The following is a 23446-nucleotide window of genomic DNA, read 5'->3' on the forward strand; positions in this document are numbered from 1 at the left end:
AAATTCCTGCGTCTTATCTTTGTTTTGAATCCTCAAAACAAGATACGACGGCATCTCGGCTTGATCAGACAGGCGTACGTCTTCGTACGCCTTCGGATCTTAGATGCAATTTTTCGGCGGCCGCTAGGTGGCGTTTCCGTTGTAATCCGCGTCGAGTATGCAAATTAGCTATTTACGGCGATCCACGAACGTACGTCGGCCCCGCGCATTTTTTTCCGTCGTTTGCGTTCGGCTTTTTCCGGCGTATAGTTAAAGCTGCTATATGGTACGTACTCAATGTTAAGTATAACCGTCCTTCCCGCGTACAATTTTGAATTTTTTGCGTCGTTTGGGTAAGTCATTTGCGAATAGGAATTTGCGTAGAATGACGTCACCATCGTAAGCATTGGCTGGTTCCGATTTAATTTCGAGCATGCGCACTGGGACACCCCCAGGGACGGCGCATGCGCAGTTAAAAAAAACGTTGATTACGTTGGGTCACGACGTATTAACATAAAATACGCCCCATCACAGCCATTTGAATTCCGCGCCCTTACGCCGCAACAGATACGCTACGCCGCCATAACTTATGGCACGGATTCGTTGTGGATTCAAACAAAACAAAAGTAAGTTACAGCGGCGTAGCGTATCTTAGATACGCTGCGCCCGGTGCAGATGTATGTGGATCTGGCCCTAAGTCCCTGTCCATCAACTGATCTCCTGTGTCATTAATATCACTGTGTTGCCACATGCTCTTCCAGTTGAGACTATAAAGGTGGCCATAGATTGATCGAAATTCAGACGGTTTTTAGCAGCAACCAGCCGAACTTTGATCAGTATGTGGCTGTTTCTGTTTACCAGAAATCGATCTTTAAATCAACTTCTTTCATTTGAACAGTTTGGAAAACTTTTGTCAATCAGTGGCTGCAGCCAATCATTTATGTGGAGAGAGGAATCTGTTAGTTTCTTCTTTGTTCAACCTCCTGGCTGAATGAAAAAAATGTAATATAAAAATAAATGTCATATTGCAGCACTTGACAGAAAGAGGCTACAAAACAGGTTGGATGGGTTTAGTAGCACCAAGATGCAAAAAAAGAAAAAAAAAGAGAAAAATGCTTTTAAAAGAAATGTCAGTTGTTTATAAAGCACAGTGCTTTAGCAAACTACGTAAATGTTTTCTTGATATGGTTTTAACATCACATCAGGCAGCTAAGCAATAGTTATTGTTTTTTTCTTATTCAGCAAGGATGGATGGCTACCGTCCTGATGGATATAGGTCTAGTCTATTAATCAATAATTAACATGATTTAAATGTATGATGAGAAATTAATCCCAGTAATTACTTTTGTAATGAATCCACTCATTATTACATATTAAAGAAGATACAAACACCAAATGAATTAATAAAGTAGTGTTTACTTTGCACAGAATTATCACAGCCTGATAAACAGGAGCATTGAACTTTCTTTCTGTAAGAAGACCAGCACATTATAAATGAATTCCTGGTCCCTGGAGAGCACTAATCCTGATTTCAGAGAATTTGTTGTGCTCAACCCTTCCGGTGCAAAGATATTTACTCGAGGGAGACTTAATCTAGCTTTGTGACGACTTCAGCAGATGGGGTCTGCTGGCCCATTGCAATTTTCAAAGAAATTTAACTTTTGCAATAATTATTTCCTGATTGTTTGCTGAAGCTGAAATCCAACCTTGTTAATCCTTTCTTTCCTGCCATCCTCGATCATATTCTAAAGTCAGTTCCTACACACTCTGTGGATATCTATATTATAAACCTGCAAGTTTAAGGTATAATTTAAAGGGTCAGTTCACTCAAAACTGATATTTCAGTTACAAGCAGAACCTACTAGATGGAGCCAGTGGCTGGGTTCCTTTATCTCTTCAGGGGTCCACATATTACATTTCCCTCTAGTAGTTTCTGACTTTGTATGTGTTCATTTTAGAATTTAAGGTGCTACCACCAACCTTTCTGTGTTCCTAAAATTAGGAACTGAACCCATGCAGATATAAGAAACAATTGAATACAGCTCTATATGTATTAATATGTCACAGGCTACGGGCAGAACAAGACCTGCAAGAGTTACTTAGCTGCAGCAAATGTGTGTCACCTGTCCTGCCAGACAATGATATGCTGTGTGCAGAAATATGTAGATCTCATGACTGAACATGCAGAAAAACTAATAATTTGGTAGACAAAATAGATCCATTTTGTGCATTTCATTTTTTTTATTCAGCTGGTTACCTGTATTTTATATATATAAAAAAAACAAAAAAACAAATAGGCAAGGATAGTGCAATGGCAATGGGTGGCAATCATACATCATAACAGCAGTTGTAAACAACTGCAAATTTAAAGGGGTTGTAAAGGTAAAAAATAATTCCCCTAAATAGCTCCCTTTACCTTAGTGCAGTCCTCCTTCACTTACCTCATCCTTCGATTTTGCTTTTAAATGTCCTTATTTCTTCTGAGAAATCCTCACTTCCTGTTCTTCTGTCTGTAACTCCACACAGTAATGCAAGGCTTTCTCCCTGGTGTGGAGTGTCGGGCTCGCCCCCTCTCTTGAGGGGGCGAGCAGGAGAGTCAGGACGCTCTCTACATTGCAGATAGAGAAAGGAGCTGTGTGTTAGTGGGCGTCCTGACACTCCTCCTCGCCCCCACCCCCCTCAATGGAGGGGGCAAGCACGACACTCCACACCTGGGAGAATGCCTTGCATTACTGTGGGGAGTTACAGACAGAGGAACAGGAAGTGAGGATTTCTTAGAAGAAATAAGGACATTTAAAAGCAAAATAGAAGGATGAGGTAAGTGAAGGAGGACTGCACTAAGGTAAAGGAAGTTATTTAGGGGAAAAATGTTTTACCTTTATAACCCCTTTAACCACTTACCCCCCGGACCATATTGCTGCCCAAAGACCAGAGTACTTTTTGCGATTCGGGACTGCGTCGCTTTAACAGACAATTGCGCGGTCGTGCGACGTGGCTCCCAAACAAAATTGGCGTCCTTTTTTTCCCACAAATAGAGCTTTCTTTTGGTGGTATTTGATCACCTCTGCGTTTTTTATTTTTTGCGCTATAAACAAAAATAGAGCGACAATTTTGAAAAAAATGAATATTTTTTACTTTTTGCTGTAATAAATATCCCCCAAAAATATATAAAAAAACATTTTTTTCCCTCAGTTTAGGCCGATACGTATTCTTCTACATATTTTTCGTAAAAAAAATCGCAATAAGCGTTTATTGATTGGTTTGCGCAAAAGTTATAGCGTTTACAAAATAGGGGGTATTTTTATGGCATTTTTATTAATATTTTTTTTTACTAGTAATGGCGGCGATCAGCGATTTTTTTTTCGGTATTGCGACATTATGGCGGACACTTCGGACATTTTTGACACATTTTTGGCACCATTGGCATTTTTATAGCGATCAGTGCTATAAAAATGCATTAGATTACTATAAAAATGCCACTGGCAGTGAAGGGGTTAACACTAGGGGGCGGGGAAGGGGTTAAGTATGCCTGGGTGTGTTCTTACTGTGGGGGGGGGGGGGGGTGGCCTCACTAGGGGAAACACTGATCTTCTGTTCATACAGTGTATGAACAGAAAATCAGCATTTCCCCTGCTGACAGGAACGAGAGCTGTGTGTTTACACACACAGCTCCCGTTCCCCGCTCTGTACCGAGCGATCGCGTGTGCCCGGCGGCGATCGCGCCCGCCGGGCACACGCACGGGAGTCGGGGGCGAGCGGGGGGCGCGCGCACGCGCCTCCGGCGGCGCACGTGCGCCCCTAGTGGCGGCTAAAAGGCAGGACGTCCATTTACGTGGTCTCGCCTAGGAGAGCCACCTTGTGGACGTATAATGACGGTGCGGCGACGGCAAGTGGTTAAGAAAAAGGATCTCATCAACAAGGTCCAAGAGAGGTGGAACTGCAATAGATGAATATTCTGAATGCTGTGAAATTTTGGTACGACTTATGCAAGGACATGGCACTCTACAGGACCCTTTGCTGAAACACCACATAAAAAGTAGGGGAAATATTCTTACCTGTCCCCTGGCTTCCATAATGCAGAGGCTAATGATCTTAAAAAATGCTTAGCTCTCTAAACGCATGGGAAGACACTGCAGTATCATCTTCTTATGAGATATGGGCTACTCAGCACCCAGGATCTCTAGAGGAGGATGACATCCAAGATGATAAGTGTGAATTCCATGGAAAAGGTAAGTATATTATCTAACTTTGTCCCCCAAATGTGTTCTTTTTATGTTTTATACAGTGTTCCAGCAAGGAGAACGAGATCATGCTATAAAAGTAGACCTTGCAATTTAGGTGGAAGTTCTGCTTTAATCTCTAGTATTAATAAAATCAAGTTCAATGCACCCCATTGTGTGTGTCTACATCCTTCATTCCACCACGGGGAGAGCCTAGGGCTCTGAAATGACCAATATGTGCCTGTAGAGACCTATTAGAAAGAGTATTAGTAAGTAAAGACAGCTGCCAATACAATAGTCTCTGCCTGAGGGCTATATAATGTCTTATGAGCAGAAAAGATAGTGGTAATGGGATTGTGGTAATAAAACTCACCAAAGCATCAGCTCCTAAGATATGCTTTTTAGATATGTTGCATACCAGAGGGCTGGTCACCAGTATGGAACCAGTGAGAATGTTGGAGATAGATCTCTGAGATTTCCTGTAGGCTTGGCTTGGCACCTATAACATAAGCACTGAATTGTGGCGCAGCTTGTGTTTTTTTTTTAAACATTATCTTCTATTAGTACTATACACTGTAAAAGTCACTTAGCTTTTAATAACAGTTAAGACTATAGCTTCTCCCTGTGCATATGTAGAATGTAAATCTTTATTTTTTTTTAAACATTATGGCTTAACAGTTTAGCAAGTGTATACTCATGCCATATTATTTACACACATACAGACAAGTAAGCATATTGCATCTTTTCGTTTTGTATATATGGCACCACCTTAATGATAATACATATTCAAATGCTACCACTTTTGTACAAGCAGAATTATTTTGCATTTTTGCTTCAACAATTGACCTAGAAGTAAAATTAACTACTTAGAATAATTTAGAAATTTACATTTCCTTTGGTATATTTAATGTTAAGCGGAATCGCCAAGTCAGTTGAAGGTAAAGGCCTCATTTAATTAACCCTCTTGGTGTAGAGCTGTGTGATTAAATTTGACTGAGTTGGTCCTCAGGGTTTCAGCTAGCGAAAATACCAACAATAATCATTTATTTTGTTTTCATATTTAAACACATTATTACATTGCTTGGTGCAGTGATAATTACCAACTTTTTCTCTTGAGTTTTTGTAATGTTCATTAATAACAATAAAGGGTGCTAGGTTAAAAACTCATTTAATTGCCTTTATGTTAATGACATTATGAATAGCCTTAGCTGCAGGCTTCTAATTCTGTCCAGTATCCAGTTTCCTTGCCAAGCCCCAGGAGAGCATCTCATTTTATCAGCATTACTGATGCAGAATTTCTTCCTTGCAGGTGGGTTTTGTACATAATCAGAATTAATGCCCAGTACATTTTGCATGGGATGAACGAGGAATGTTGTGAATAAATAATTAAGTAGAGTGCCCAAGGAAACATGGCCTGAGCAAAATGTTCAACATATTCATAAAACATTAAAAACAGGCACAAATGGTGAAAACAGTTTACCAACACACTTCCTGAGTGCAATCTGGTTTGACAGAGTGGAACAAAACTCCTAAAATGGTCTATTCAACTATAAAGAGTCAAAAGAGCCATATTACTTAAATGATTTAATTTATATGTCGGTCCTTGGACTAGTTTTATATGCTTAAGAAACTTTATATGGATTTACCAGCATTTGGCTTAAAAGGCACCTCTATGTGAATAAGACAAGACCAGAGTAACATTTTTCTGGGTTTATTTGACCCAATTACAAGGTAAGGAAATATATTCATCACCGTATAGGGCATTTTTTGGCGAATCCCTTGTATTTATAATCATAGGATATTGAAGCTTAATTTAATGCTGACTCTATCTCCTTTTTGTACAACAAATAGGGAGTGTCAAATGAGGATAAGTTATTCCCTCTTATAAGAGGTCCTCTGTGGGTTCTCCTCCTCCTCCTATTGCCTCTTCAACCCCTGTGATTGGTTAGATGCCCATGCAATAGCATACATTTTTTTTTACATTGCTGAATATTTTTCAAGGTATTTCATAGCATGCAATAGCTGTTTCATATAGTTTATTGCTAAACTATAGAATGATAACTTGCTAGCTGTTATAAGTTATAGATCCAATGTTAACCTTCTCCTGATGGAGTGAGCGTTGTTTATGAAACCATTGAGAAGAATGCCCTGGCTCCTGGAAATATCCTAAATAACAATGGGCCAGATTCACAGCCGAGATACGACGGAGTATCTCAGATACTCCGTCGTATCTCTCAGAGTATCTATGATTCATAGAATCAGTTACGCATAGATAGCCCTAAGATCCGACAGGTGTAATTGTTTTACACTGTCGGATCTTAAGATGCAATTCCGCGGCCGCCGCTGGGGGGAGTTTGCGTCGTAAACCAGCGTCGGGTATGGAAATTAGGAGTTACGGCGATCCACGATGGTTTTTCGCGTTCGCTACGTCGCTGCTAGTCTAGTTTCCCGTTGCAAAGTTAGTCGTCATTTTGGGTGCCTTAACTTTACACAGCACACGTATGTGCTGTATAAAGTATGGCCGTCGTTCCCGCGTCGAAATTTAAAAATTCACGTCGTTTGCGTAAGACGTCCGGGAATACGGAATTGCGCTACGCACGTCGTTGTTCAAAAAAATGATGTCAGTTCACGCAAAGCACGGCGGGAATTTCGAAACGGAGCATGTGCAGTAGGTCCGGCGCGGGAGCGTGCCTAATTTAAATGCCACATGCCCCTTTAAATTACGCGGGCTTACACCGGAGGCTGCCAGCGTAGGTTTTCATTGCAAGTGCTTTGTGAATCAGGCACTTGCGATGAAAACTTGCGGCGGTGTAACGTATCTACGATACGTTACGCCGCCGCAGTTCTACGTGAATCTGGCCCAATATGTATATGATCTGATCACTGATTCATGTGGATGGAATTAGCAGCAAAATGTTTTTATGATAAGAAAATTATGATTTTATAATAAAAAGATTCAAATACCTCGAGAGTCCACACAGCAGATAAACAAAAAGGAATGAACTAAGGACATCAACCCCACCATGCCTCCCTCTGAAACAGGGGTGGGGGAATGATAAAACAGAAAATTGCAAAAGAGTAATGCAACAATCACAAAAACACATACATTCACATATATAAGGTGTTGGATAATCAAAGGATCAAAACTGCACTTGCTTCCAGATCACTTCATGCACTATGGCAGGAAGATCATAATAGCTGTGAGAGATTTCTTATTTCTAAATGCAATCCAGAGTCATTATAAACAGGCCTAAAAACCCTGCAATGCCAGAGCAAATCAGAGTTAACACATAGATCCCTTTCACTCTGGGGCTGCGGGTCTGTTAGCGGTAAAGCGGCACTAGGCACTTTCGGAAGCTCAACCTATTCATTCCAATGGGCAGGGGTAGTGTAGGAGCACTGTATACAGTGCCCCTACACCACCCCAAAGATGCTGCTTGCAGGACTTTTTTCCCCGTCCCACAAGCGCACCGCCTCAGTGTGAAAGCACTCGGGCTTTCACACTAGGGAGGCATGAAAGGCAGTTTTCAGGTGCATTCCAGGTGCTATTTTTTGCGCTAAAACCCCTGAAAACTGCCTCAGTGTGAAAGGTTTCTAATTGAGGCATACTATATAGTAATATACAAAGGATATCACTGCTCACCATCAGAAAGGGCCATGATCACTACAACTTCACAAATGTTAATACCTTCTGAATTTACATGTGCAGTTCAGCCTCCTCCATATGTAAGCCTCAGCCACATAGGCATCTCCACAGCGGCTCTATTTTTCCACTCCACAGGGGAAATTACTGTCAACATGCTGTTGCTGCCCCATGTTGGCGTGTCAACCCGATCCAGGACTCAAACTCTGCATCACTGATGTACTGCTTTTATAACTTTTGAGTATTTAACCACTTCCCACCTGGCCTATAGCAAAATGACGGCCGGTCGATGGTTTAGTTATCCTGACAGGACCTCATATGACGTCCAGCAGGATAACCGCTGCTGCACGCCCGTGGGGGCGCGCATCGCGGCAATCAGTGGTGCGGTGTGTCAGTCTGACACACTGTTACACCGATCTTGGTAAAGAGCCTCTGACTGAGGCTCTTTACCATGTGATCAACCGTGTCCAATCACAGGTGATCACAATGTAAACAGGAAGAGCCATTGATCGGCTTTTCCTCACTCGCATCTGACAGACGTGAGTAGAGGAGAGCCGATCGGCTGCTCACCTGACAGGGGGCGGTCTGTACTGATAGTTTATCAGTGCAGCCCCCCCTCGGATGCCCGCCCAGGACCACCAGTATGCCGCCCAGGACCACCAGGGATGGGCATCCACACTGGACCACCAGGTATGCCCCCTATCCACCAGGGAAATGCCAATCTGTGCTAAGGCAGCTGCCAATCAATGCCCAGACAGATGCCAACCAGTGCCCACCCAAAATTCCTACCATTTCCAGTGCCACCAGGGATGCATATCAGTGCCACATGTCAGTGCCCATCAGTGCAATGTATCAATGCCCATCAGTGCCCAGCAGTGCCACCAATTAGTGCCCATCAGTGCCCAGCAGTACCGCCTATCAGTGCCACCCATAAGTACCCATCATTGCAGCCTTTCAGTGCCCATCAGTGTCACCTATCATTGCCAATCAGTGCCCACCAGTGGCACCCATGAGTGCCCATCAGTGCCGCCTATTAATGCCCATCAGTGCTGCATATCAGTGCCACCCATCTGTGCCGCCTATCAGTGCCCATCAGTGAAGGAGAAAACGTACTTTTTACAAAATTTTATAACAGAAAAAAAAAAAAACTTACATTTTTTCAAAATTTTAATTTTTTTATTTGTATAGCAAAAAATAAAAACCGCAGAGGTGATCAAATGCCACCAAAAGAAAGCTCTATTTGTGGGAACAAAATGATAAAAAATCTGTTTGGGTACAGAGTAGCATGACCGCGCAATTGTCATTTAAACAGCGACAGCACAGGAAGCTGAAAATTGGCTAGGCAGGAAGGGGGTGTAAGTGCCTGGAATTGAAGTGGTTAAACTGCACTTTGAGTTTTGGAGTTTATGAACTTATTTAGATATATCACTATATTTATACTATCTGTGTGTGAATTATCAAGGCACTACCTCATATCTTGATACTTATAGTATCGGGTATGTTAATTGGGATTTGTAATTTTGATAGGGTAGCAGTAGGTCTTTGTGATTGAGTTTTTAACCACTTCCATACAGGGCACTTATACAGCTTCCTGCCCAGACCAATTTTCAGCTTTCAGCGCTGTTGCACTTTGAATGACAATTGCGTGGTCATTATACACAAATATAGCTTTCTTTTGATGGTATCTGATCACCACTGGGATTTTTATTTTCTGCAAAAATAAATGACCGAAAATTTTGAAAAATAAAACGTTTTTGTTGTTGTTTCAGTTACAAAACATTGTAAATAAGTATGTTTTCTCCTTCACTGATGGGCACTGGTGGTACTTCACTGATGGGCACTGATAAGGTGGCACTGATGGGCACCGGTGAGGTGGCACCAATGAGGTGGCACTGATGAGGTGGCATTGATGGGCACTAATATGCGGCACTGATGGGCACTGATAGGTTGCACTGATAGGTGGCATGGGTGGGCACTGATAGGCGGCACAGATGGGCACTGATAGGCGGCATGGATGGGCATGGATAGGCGACACAGATGGGCACTGATAGGTAGCATGGATGGGCACTGATAGGCGGCATGGATGGGCACTGGTAGGCGGCATGGATGGACACTGATAGGCAGCAAGGATGGGCACTGATAGGTGGCACAGATGGGCATAGATAGGTGGCACTAATGTACTGCAATGTGTTGTACTAATGGATGTCAATCAGTGCCAAACAATAATGCCTGCCAAGTAGTGATGCCCATTGTGGGCACTAATTGGCATCCATTGTGGGCACTTATTGGCATCCATTATTCATTTCTGATCATCATCCCTGGGGGTCTAGGGTGGCATACTTGTGGTGGGCATCCCTGGTGGTCTAGTGGCATCCCTGGTGGTCCAGTGTGGGCATCCTCGGGGGGCTGCGCTGATAATTGATCAGCGCAAACCCCCCTGTCAGAGGAGCAGCCGATCGGCTCCCCTCTACTGGCGTCTAACAGATGCGAGTGAGGAAAAGCCGATTACCGGCTTTTCCTGTTTACACCATGATCAGCCGTGATTGGACATGGCTAATCATGTGGTAAAGAGTCTCCGTCAGAGACTCTTTACCTAGATCGGTGTTGCGAGGTGTCAGGGGGTGCGCAGCGGCTCAATATCCTGAGGACGTCATATGACGTCCAGTCAGGATCTTGAAACCACTTTGCCAACGTCATTTTGCTATATGGCGGGCGGCAAGTGGTTAATCACTATAGAGGGAGGGTTATTGTTTATTGATCTTTTACTATTATTTTGTACCATGTACTTGTATTAAAGAGAGTATCCTGTTCTGTTTGTGTTGCTTCCTTCGTGTGAAATTGCTGGTGTTCCTGCCAGTCCCTCTACTTTCCTATTAAAAACTGACCACACTAGTCATGAGAACACAGTGCTGTCAGACTTGTCCTGATATTCTCCCCCATACAATCATTCACTGGGAAGATCAGTGTACTACTGTTTCCTCTCCTCCTAGCTCTCTACGCAGCTGAGAACAGAGGGTATGTGATATTTTTTCTTTTATATGTATACACAAATGTTTTGCTTTTTATTTCTATTGTAAACTGATTGGGTTGTTTTACAAGGTGAATGTTTACATATACTTTAAACTACTTGCCGACCTGCCACCATCATTATACTGTGGCAGGTCGGCACGATCCTGTGAACCGTCATAGCTGTACAGTACATCGGTTTGTTTAAGCGGGCACGCGCCAACTGCACTGCAGGGGTGGCGATGTTCGTGACCAATCGCGGACACGAGAGTCAAAACAGGGACGTGTGTGCAAATAGACTTGAATGAATGAAGCAAAGAAAATTGTTAAGTACTTTTGAACAACATTTGTCAAGTCATCAAATGTACTGAGTATTTTAGGGCAAATGTCCATATTCTACTAGTGTATGGGCAGTTTAAGACTGAGTAAGGTGAAAATTACCAATGTGTTACTAGGAATATGGAGCACTAACAGTAAGATGATTATTATCATTATCCCCCCCCCTTTCTTTTCTCCCCCTTTTTTCCATACAGGATTTATATAGCGCCAACGGTTTACACAGTGCTTTACTACAGCATTAGAATAGACAGTACAGTTACAATACAATTTAAGACAGGAGGAATCAGAGAGCCCTGGTCGTTAGAGCATACAATCTAAGAAATATTTCTTCTATGGTCTTAGATAGCTCTAAACCGCAATTGTATACTTTACCCTTCCCTCATCCAGCTAAAATCTGTCATACCTCTAGATCACAGGTGTCAAACACAAGGCACGCGGGCCGAATCCGGCCCTCCAGGCCATTTCATGTGGCCCTCGCACCTCTCCTGCAGCTGCAGGAGTGCTCCAGCCCTCCTCTGGTCCAACTCCAGACCCTTACTTTCTGCTTTCAAGAAATTAATCCAGCTTCTTCCCAGTAGCAGCATAAGGAAAGGGGGTGCACTGTGATGTAAGGGAGAGTGGAGTGGCTCTTGACATCTAATGTAAAGGGGAGGGGATGCGCTGGACATCTAATCTTACAGATACAACCGGCCCTTTTGAGGGCAATCATAATGCTGATCCGGCCCACAATGAAATTGAGTTTGACACCCCTGCTCTAGATTAACTGATGAGGCTGGTCAGTCCTGAGTCTTGGCACTGAGGAAGACTTTGGCCCCGTACACACGGACGGATAATCCGCTGAAAACGGTCCGCCGGACCGTTTTCAGCGGACATGTACGCCCCGGAGATTTCCGCCCCGGAGATTTCTGTCTGATGGTTGTACATACCATCAGACAGAAATCCGCGCGTAAACAATACGCGGGGCATGGCCGCGCTGTCGCGGCGACGTGCGCGGCCCTGGAAGTTTAATGCTTCCACGCATGCGTCGAATCAGTACGACGCATGCGAGGGATGGCGGTCGGTCGGACGTGTCCGGTGAGTCTGTACAGATGACCGAACACGTCCGACGTACAGGTTTCCAGCGGACAGATTTCTTAGCATGCTAAGAAATTTTTATCCGCTGGAAACTGTCCGATCCGCCGAACAATTGTCCACTCGGGCCTACACACGACCGGATCTGTCCGCTGGAACTGGTCCGGCGGACCAGTTTCAGCAGATCGATCCGGTCATGTGTAAGGGGCCTTTGTGTTATATATACATACTGATGGAGATTTACTTAAACTAGTGCATACAGAATCTGGTGCAGCTCTGCATAGCAAACAGCCAGCTTCTAGGTTTTATTGACAAAGCTTAATTGAACAAGCTGAAGTTAGAGACAGATTGTTTACTAGGCTCAGCTGCACCAGATGCTGTGTGCACCATTTTTAGTAAATCTACCCTACTGTGACAATGTCAGGCCCTGTCACTATGAAAATGGATGTAAGAATGTACATATGTGTTGGGCTCCAGAGTATTTATTATGATCAGAGAAAAGTTTTTTTGTAATCCTGAATTGTGGCCTGGAACTTGAAAGCTTCAAAGTGTCTGGGACCAAGCATTGGGACTAAGCAATCCTGTGACTGGGTCTTATTAGAGATCTGCAGACTGTGTGGCCTCTTACACACGACCGTTTTCCTCGGCAGAATCCATCAAGAAACTTGGTGGCAGAGCTTTTTTGCTGAGGAAAATGGTCGTGTGTACGTTTTTCATCGAGAAAACTGTCGTGGAACTCGACGAGAAAAAAAAGAGAACAAGTTCTCTTTTTCCTCATCGGGAGTCTCAATTTCCTCATCGCGTTTCTCGTCGGGCTGGTTTACGACGAGAAACACGATCGTGTGTATGCTAAGAAACCCGCGCATGCTCAGAATAAAGTATGAGACGGGATCGCACCTTCGGTAAAAGTAGCGTTTGTAGTGGAGATAGTACATTTGTCACGCTGTAACAGTCTGAAAAGTGCAAATCGTCTCTTACCAAACTTTTACTTAACACGCAGTAACATGAGATTAGCAAAAGAGCCCCAAGGGTTGTGCCAGTGGAATCGAACTTCCCCTGCCGTTTTATGTGTTGTACGTCACCGCGTTTGAGAACGAGGAGATTTGGTCTTGACAGTGTGTACGCAAAGAAAGCTTGTCAAGTTTCTCCACAAGCCTGACAAGGAACTCGTCGAGGAAAACAATGTTTCATTTACGATGAGTTCCTCAGTCGTGTATACGAGGCCTGAGAGTGTGCACACTCATTATAAGCAAGGTATAGCTCAGGAAACAGCACTCCATGCTGGAGGAGAGATTTTTTTTCTTATTGTGATTTTGTGGTAGTGGTGGTAAGATGTAATGTCCAAAGGAATGAGAGATATGAGGTGGCTAAATGACTGTGGGTTTCATGAACAGTTTTCACTGATCATAATAAATACTCTGGAGCCCAACACATATGTGCATTCTTACATCCATTTTCATAGTGGCTTAAAGAGGAGGGAAAACTAAGAAACTAGGTGAGTCTAAGGGACTGAGGGAATACGTAAGGGTGGACGGAGTAGTGAGAGAACCTGGGGTGCTAGGAGAACCCCTATTGAAAGACCAGTAGTGGGCTCATACAGCAGGGAGCTGTAATGACTGGCTGAGAGTCATGAAACTCACAGAGCCAGGGGAACTGGGTAAGGTTGTCTGCGGAACCAGTGGGAAGAGCAGCTTTGCCGAAGGTGGCTTCTCATTTTCTGTTTTCTAGTGAAAACCTCTTGTGTGGGCAACCGTTTGTGGATTTCACTTTTTTTTTTTATAAAAGTGGGCTGGCAAGCTTTAAAACCAAGGTTCAGACTGGTGTGGACTCGACTACACAATGCTACTACCATTGAGCTAAAGATCCCTCAATTACAATACATACTGCGTTAAATAATATCCAATTTAATCTTAATGTAAATACATTCCAGGGTTGCTGGGGACTTTATCTGACCAAGTCATAATCTGTTTCATGTTGGGAGTGAATTCTGGAGGCAATATATTTGTTTATGCTCATACTACATTGTAGAGGATTAGGCTTTGGATTTCTTTTTATTTAACTGCATCTGAAATATTGGCACACAGTGGAAAGAGATTGCTTACACATCACAGCTATCCACCAAGAAGGACTGAGCTGTGTTTTCTCTTCAGCACTGATGCATGTGAAGTTGCTATAATCAAGTTTTAGTGGGTTAAACTCTCTACATTAGAACATACGACATTCTCTTAACAAAGCTGAGGAAGCGATGTAGGTGATGCTGTTACAACGTCATTCTTTGTTAGTCTTTGTTGAGTTAAATAAAATATTCCCTGAGTTTCTGTTGATATGAATGGGGGGGTACATAATTTTGTATCGAGCTGATCATTGTCCAATGAACTCTGCAGCAAGCCTGTCCAGGGGCAGACATATCTCTTACTTTACAAAGCTGAGGAAGCGATGTAGGCGATGCTGTTACAACGTCATTCTTTGTAGGCCCATTGTACAATGTGAGCCCAGAGTTGACTAAATATAAAGCTTACATTGCATTTCACATTAGCATCACCACTCGATCTTTTATTTCTTTAAATTACTGCTCATGAAATACATCTTTTTTGTTTGAGTTTGGCACAAGAGGAAGCTGACAATCCACAAGAGAAAACACCTAACTGAATTATATTATGCGCTGGGAGAATTAGCTGCAAATGTGACCAAAGACCTTTTCGTTTTCACAATATTATGTGATGGTCTAAATGTAGACAAACGTATTTCTTAAAGTGTTATGTGAAGTGGGAGAAATCGGCTGCCACGTACTACTATCAAAGCTGTGAGTTTTCACAACAATTAATTTATGCATTATGTTGTTAATATACCATTACCTAATTCTTTGTTATTTTATTCAAATTACCTGTTAATTATTAGGTGAAATTGCTTTGTATGTGACCTTATTTTATACATTCTTGATTCAAATGATTGTCTGAAAAAACTATGCAGTTTTAGCGAAAAACAGTAAAGTTGTATTCCTAATCACTTACAAAATGCTCATCTTTGTTGCTTGCAGTCGATAAGAACACTTTAAAATACACTGTATATGTTTTTAATTGCAAGGATTAGGCTGGATTCGGTGCCATGTCTTACATATTTTTTGTGTCTTCTGTCTAGTCTTTTTTCTAGTCATTTTTCCAAACATTTCAGTAATACTACCCAAGCCCAAGTTATCATTTTCAGCTAACTCAGAGAGTACTGAAAGTCTCCTTACCTTCTCAAAACATGCTGTTGCACATTGTAGAGTGCTCTATAATATATATTTGCTTTTAAATGCTGTTAGTCAAGCCATTGCCTTGTTGTTTACACTCCAGGCATTATTGCTTGACTTTGGTCTCTGGTCCTTCAAAAGCCTCATACACATGATCGGACTTCAAACAAACTTGTCCATGGATTTTTGTTTGAAGGGAGTTGGCCGGGCACACCCATAGCATACACACGGCAGGACTTTTCCAAAACTTTCCCAACATTACGTGGTTTTTCTGCTCTTTACCGCCACCGTTTGGTCAACTTCTGTTATTGTTGGTTGATTTTAACATTGGTTCTGGGAATGTGTGTTTGTTCTTCGGACAAAAGTCTGATGGATTTCTGTACACATGATAGGACTTTGCACCGTAGGACTTTTGTTGCCGAAAAGTTTGTCCGTTTGCAATGCAAACTTTTGTCCGATGAAAACCGAAAAAGTTTGTCCGATGGAGCGTACACGCGGTAGGATTGTTTTAAAAACTTGCTCATTTTGAAGTTTGTTGTCAAAAAGTCCTACCGTGTGTATGGGGTTTTAGTCCTACTGTTGTCTGGGTTTTTTCATATACCAAGGACCTCATTGCACAACTGCCCTGCTAATGCTGTGACTGCGACCTGTACTCATTCTTCTAGTATGTCTGTTCTACAGCTCCCAATTTCTTCCTAACAGAGCTCCCAAATTTAAAAGCAATTCAATACCTTAGAACAGCACTCAACTCTAGTTAAAAAAAAAAAATTTTTCTCAAGTCTTTATACTTAATTCAGAAAAGTTATTTTTATTAGACATGTGCATTCATTTTCGTCCGAATGCATTCTCGCCCGAATTTCGGGTATTTTCGTTATCGTTTTAACAAACTAAAACAAACACGCAGAATCCAAAATCCAAAAGATCCGACATAAAAAATGCTTTATTTTCGTTTTCGTTGCTACAACAGTTCGATATAGATAGGATTTTCGACGTGCCGCTGACAATAGCAATCTGTTAGTAGTCTATTAACCTGACTTTTAACTAATCAATTGGTGTTAGAAATAGCTCATATGAAAAGCTAAAGCCCTCCCAAATGATGTTTAATGCACTGAAATAAATTAGTTTCACTGAAAAAAGATTCATCATTTAATCAAGACAGAAAGGTCAAATTTAGGCAAGACAAAAGTTTTGTCGCCTATACAGAAATTGAACAACTTTACTGAAAATCCAAAAATATGTCAGCAAATTAAGTAGTGGTGCTGTGAGATCCAAATTTAATATCTTGTATGACTTCCATGAGCTTGAAGGACAGCATCCATGCGGTTTGGCAAGGATTCATACAATTTATTGATGAAGTCATCAGGAATAGCAAAGAAAACAGTCTTGCATGCCTCCCAGAGTTCATCAATATTCTTTGGTTTTGTCTTCCATGCTTCCTCTTTCATCCTACACCACATATGTTCAATGATGTTCATGTCTGGTGACTGGGCTGGCCAATCCTGGAGCATCTTGATCTTCTTCGCCTTAAGGCACTTTGATGTGGAGATGGAAGTATGCGATGGAGCACCATCCTGCTGCAAAATTTGGCCTTTTTTATGGTTGGGAATATAAGAGGTAGCTAAGATTTCTTGGTATTTTAGACTATTGATGTTGCCTTCCACCCTGCAGAGCCCTCGTGCACATCCCGATACTGGATGTAACCCCAGACCATGATTTTGCCTCCACCAAACTTCACTGTTTTCTGGGTAAATCTCAGCTCCATGTGGGTTCCAGTAGGTCTCCTGCAATATTTCCCCCGACTGTGGTGTAATTCAACAGAAGATTCATCTGAAAAATCCACCTTCTGCCACTTTTCCAGAGTCCATCCTTTTAGCAGGCTGTAGCCCTTGGCAAATGCCACACGGTTTTTCAATTGTCTTTTGTTTAGTGCTGGCTTATGGGCACTGATTCGACCATGGAGGCAATTTCGAGACAGAATCCGACAAACTGTTCTGGTTGACACAGGAACTTCAGGTGACCAGGTCTCGTGGAGCTCTGCTGCAGTGGAAAATGGGCTGGCCTTGGATTTTCGAGCCAACAAACGGTCCTCTCGAGCAGTTGTCTTGCGGGGTCGGCCTGACCTGGCCTTGTCCAAAACGTCTCCAGTCTCTTCAAATCTTTTTTTTATCCTCTGAACTTGACGCTGAGACACATTGAGGGTGTCTGCCACATCAGCAGTGGATCTGGTCTTCAGCCTCTTGATAATCAACACTTTAGTCTCTGGGTGAATCTTAGGCATGTTTGCAGAGGTCTAGTTGCAGTTGAGAAGGTCTAGTATACTGGTGTTCTTTTTTTCATACACACCTGAGACCTAATTGATCTATTATTAGTCACAGGAGAAGCTCATATAACAAGGCGACAACACTTATGTCTTGGCAAAAATTTACTCAATGAGCTTTACCAAGCTGTGAATATTAGAATACTTTTTGTCAGTTTCGTTTTGCACTGAAACATTATTACTATAGCTGTTGGGATTAAAATGACCCATTTCTTGTAACAAAATCTTGATTAGAAATATATTTTAGCGGCACTTCAGATCAATTTGTACACAAGCGACAAGACTTTTGTCAGGGACTGTAGAGAGAAAAGATTTGACATTATAGAGACAGTGTTGGGGTAGACCATTCAACATGAACGATGAAGATTTGACGAAGCAGAGAAAAACATACAAATGTCGAATCTGTCATTGAAGGCTTATGGTGTCTGTCGAAAGTTCTAAGGAGATTCAACACGCAGATAAACTGTACTACGCCGCAATCGTACATTTCCGGTCTAATGCTCGGCCCATAGGCTATAGAAGAATTTGAATGTTGGTTGACTAGTAATAATAATTTATAAATATAATTATTACTAGTGTCATACAACATTAAAATTCTTCTATAGCTTGTAGGCAGAACATTCAACCGTAAATGTATGATTGCTGCGTCGTAAAGTTTAGCTGCTCTGTCGTCTTCTTAGAACATTCAACAGACACCATAAGCCTTCAATGACAGATTCAACCTTTATTAATTCGGATTTTCAGTCAAATGCATTTTTTAACTAAACAAAATAAATAAAAAAATAATTTCGGGAGTAACTAAATAAACGTATTTTCGGACGAAAACAAAATATTTCAGTGAGCACATGTCTAATTTATATTGGCCATCCTCCTCCAAATCTCCAAATCCTCTCCTTTTTTTCTAGGTAGGAATGTAGCCACACTCTTTTACCCACTACCAAGATGTACTAGGGACTATAGACTGGTTACAAATGTGCACTGCTCATTTCAAGCAAATGATAGTAAGAGGGAGTAAGAGAGGTTTGGGAGCTAATGGAGGATATTACAAGGAGGCAGAAAAACACAGTAATAAACTGTTTCATAGCACATGTACTCACTGACCATTTTATTAGGTACACCTGATCAATTGCTTAGTAACACAAATTGCTAATCAGCCAATTAAATGGAAGCAACTCAATGCCTTTAGACATCTAGATTTTCAAGCACAACCATCTCTGGATCGGCGTATACGACAGCGTGTTCCAGTTCCTGACAATATCCAGCAACTTTGCACAGCTATTGAAGGAGGAATGGACCAACATTCCATAGGCCACAATCAACAACCTGATCAAAACTATGCGAAGGAGATGTGCTGCTATGCATGAGTTAAATGGTGGTCATACCAGATACTTGGTTTTCGGATTCCCCCCTCCCCGACCTCCACCAATACGGTAAAACTGCACATTTTAGAGTGGCCTTTTATTGTGGACAGCCTAAGGCACACCTGTGCAATAATCATGCTTTATAATCAGCATCTAGATATGTCACACCTGTGAGTTGGATGGATTATCTCAGCAAAGGAGAAGTGCTCACTAACTCAGATTTAGACAGAATTGTGAACAATATTTGAGAGAAATAGGCCCTTTGTGTACATAGAAAAAGTAAATCTTCGAGTTCAGCTTATGATAAAAAAAAGGCAAACAAAAAAGTGTTGCATTTATAATTTTGCTTAGCGTATTGACATATTTTACATATATGACATATTTATGTACAAATTACATTTTTAAGCTGGCGAGTAATTGTCAATTTTACCAACTGTGCCTCCCTTGTAGTTTTCACAAAATCCAAACCCATTCCAAGGGGTTGATTTACTAAAGGCAAATAGACAATGCATTTTGCAAAGTGCAGTTGCACTCTGCAAGAGCAGTTGTTCCAAGGCTTAGTAAACGTGCAGAAGCTCTGCTGACTTCCATCGTCCATGCGTAAGCAAAAATGCTGTTTTTGTTTTTATATTTTCCTTGCATGTTATTGGGTACTCTTGCAAAGTGAAGCTTTACCTCATTTACTAAGCCCTGGAGCAACTGCACTTTGCAAAGTGCACAATCTATCTGCCTCTAGTAATTTAACCCCTATATATCTGTTAAGAAGAGACACACAAGTCTAAATATTTAATCCTCGATTTTATTCTGTTTGGTGTTGATTTGAAGTGTTGGGTGTTTTTTTGTTCATCTTATATACAGAATACAACATGCATTTGGTTTTATAGTGTATCCCTGCTATATAAATGTTAAATGCACTTTTATAACAAAATATTTCCTATAAACATTTTCAAATATCCATAGAAACAGCAAACTGGACTACCGAGAGTCTATTAGATATTCTCTAGACATGGAAGTAAAATTAATGGCATTCTGCTTCTAGTACACATTACACCTTCTCTGCAATCTTATATGGCCTTGATTTATCACCTGTCCAGCATATAACCTTTAAATTACCTTGAATTCTGACAACACTATTTGTTGACATATCTTTCATCGCTGATGGATAACAAGATAACACTTTTCCTTGTTCTGTTTATATGCTCAGTGTATCTATATTTCTATGGTAAAAAATACCTTTGGTTTGATATATTAATAAGCACCATCATAAAAATCATTGAATGTGGCACGGCAATCCATACTCTGCTGATATGGAAAGACAATCCTTTTATTTTGTATGTGACATGCTTTCAAGACACTGAAAAAGGTTTATATGTCATAGCATGAAGAGAAGTCATTTTAAATTACAAATATGACCTCTTTAAAAATAAAATCCAGTGACATTTGTAGATGGTTGCAAAGGGCTCCCATTCTGGCTGTTAACTACGCCTCTCAATCTGTTGATTAGAAGTCTTAGGACAAGCGTTATCCCATGACTACTGCATAATTAGGTAAAGATAAACTGTTTTTTTTTCTTCTAGTTTACACTCTTTAGAACATTGGGAGTGTTTAACAGAAAATATATTGTCTGGCTAAATTCCCATAAGGATTGGTTGTTTCAACAAGAAGCAAGGCAAATATTTGCCGATGGAGAATGATGTTGAGTTAAATATTCAAAGGGTGACATTTTCCTAAAGTATTTGTTCTAAAGGATAAATTACTAGGGAAGGGTAACATTTGCTTCCTCTATAGCAGGGGCTACAATGAGTCGAAAATAATAACAAAATAATTTATACATTTTTCACTTGCCGGAGTTTTAACCTTTCAGAAAAATACTCTTGGGACATCATTGAAGAAAAGTGGTTTTTCTGGGAAAGATGTATTGCTTTGCTAAGATAATACTTAAGTTATGCCAATAAAATGAAAAGAATATAGAAAACAATGAAACTGACAACGGATGTGAGTCTAGGCTGTTACTGAGGCAGAAATGAGGCCAAAGAAATGATAAATGTGTACATCCACCTCTCTCAATCAGATAAGGGGTGACCTGTATATGCCTTACATCTGAGCACCAAGCGTGCTAACATTTTTCACAGCGGCATTTAATAGTGGACATTAAGTTAGCCCTCTCCAAAAGGTCTGACCTGTATTCTAGTCGGAGCTGTTCTCCTAACTGCAATCAGTTGCTCAGCTTGTAATTCTATCAAAATGCGTTCACCTTTTTCAGTCACTTATTGGCCAATTAAGTCAAGTTTTCACGGAGGGGGTCCATCTGGCTTCAAGTTATCTTGTATGAATTGATTGAAGGCGTTCTGCAATCTATGAACCCAGTTTAATGATCTAGGTGATAATACTTGTAATTCTTCTCAGTCAGGGGAATTTGTTGCAGCTGTTGTCTGCAAATCCCCATTCTGATAGACTGAAGGAAAAAGAAAACGTTAATCTACCCTGAGAGGGTTTGGTAAAAACAGCTTCCAAATTCATGCAGAATAGCTATATTTAGCTCATTCCTTGAAATGTACTTCAGAGGCAGTAAATTAAATGATATCTCACTGTTTCTCATACTAACACATCTATTAGCCTCTTACCAGTGCATTCTCTTACTTTTAGGTTAAGAGCCTGTGCACTACCCTGATTTACTAAGGCATCAAGAACCATGGGCCAGATTCTGAAAGAATTACGTTGCTCCACGGCAGCGTAACTTATCTGATTTACGTTACACCGCCGCAGGTTTACAGCGTAAGTGCCTGATTCACAAAGCTCTTACCTGTAAACTTGCGGCGGTGTAACGTAAATGCGCTTGGCGCAAGCCCGCCTAATTCAAATGGGGCGGGCACCATTTAAATTAGGCACATTCCCGCGCCGAACATACTGCGCATGCTCCGTCGGGAAAATTACCCGACGTGCATTGCGCTAAATGACGTCGCACGGACGTCATTTGTTTAGACGTTAACGTAAATGGCGTCCAGCGCCATTCACGGACGACTTCTGCAAACGACTTGATTTTTTAAATTTCGACGCGGGAACGACGGCCATACTTAACATGGCGTAGAACAACTAGGGCTCAGCCCTAATTTTAAGTGGCGTATCTCGACGGAAACGACGTAAAGTTAGAGCGATGGGTAACGCGGACGTTCGTGGATCACCGTAACTAGTCATTTGCATATTCTACGCAGACTGCAATGGCCTCGCCACCTAGCGGCCGGCATAGAATTGCATCCTTAAGATCCAACAGTGTAAGTCAATTACACCTGTCGGATCTTAGGGCTAGTAATGCGTAACTGATTCTATGAATCAGCCGCATAGTTAGGACGGGCGGATCACAGAGATACGACGGCGTATCAGGAGATACGCCATCTTATCTCTTTTGTGAATCTGGCCCCATGTTTTTATTTTTAGAGAAGTGTGATCTTACTGAATCTTGATGATGTTACATTACCCATACTTCTGTGTATTTTATCAGAAGCCGCACATGTATTTGCATTTAGGATAGCAGTTTGCTTGAAGATTTGTCTTGAAATGAAACACATGCAAACACTGGGTAAAGTAATTGATAATAAATGGTATCCCTGAGAATTATAAATTGCTTGCAAGAAATATTACAATTGCTACCCAGAGTGATAGGAGTGAAATTGTCAAATGATTTGAAAAATATTTATGTAATGCATGAGAAAAAATGTTTGAAGTGACATTAGACTCACCAAAGGTCAGACAAGGTAGATAATCCCAGATTACTTCTCCTTTATATCCACTGTTTAAATAGAGAAAACCCAACACTTGTAGTAATCACACAGTTAGGGTCAGATTTATCAGATTTATACATTTCCCCCTCAGGCTAGTAAAAAAAAAAAGAAGTACAAAAAAAATTCTTTGAGTTTATGATGATATATATATATAGGGGGGTACATAATTTTGTCTCTTACTTGATCAAGGTGAGGCTAATAGGAACTGGTGATTGTCCAATGGATGTGCAGCAAGCTTGTCCAAGAGCAGAACCAGAACAAGCATGAAGCCAATGAAGCATTTTCAGAAAGAGTTTAGCAATGTCAGTCTTCTTATTTGGCCAGCACACATTTTCTCCTTAAAGGGAGGATAGACATATCAGTGCTACCATTTCTGACTTATTTCTTATAGTGTAGGGACAAGGGCTGTCATTGTGATCTTGGTTGCATTACCTACGTAGCCTCTTACCCAGAACATGTTTTCAGTGCATGAAAGTAAACTTTCTGCATGCATATTAAC

Source organism: Rana temporaria, chromosome 7, assembly GCF_905171775.1.
Source record: "Rana temporaria chromosome 7, aRanTem1.1, whole genome shotgun sequence".
Taxonomy (NCBI): domain Eukaryota; kingdom Metazoa; phylum Chordata; class Amphibia; order Anura; family Ranidae; genus Rana; species Rana temporaria.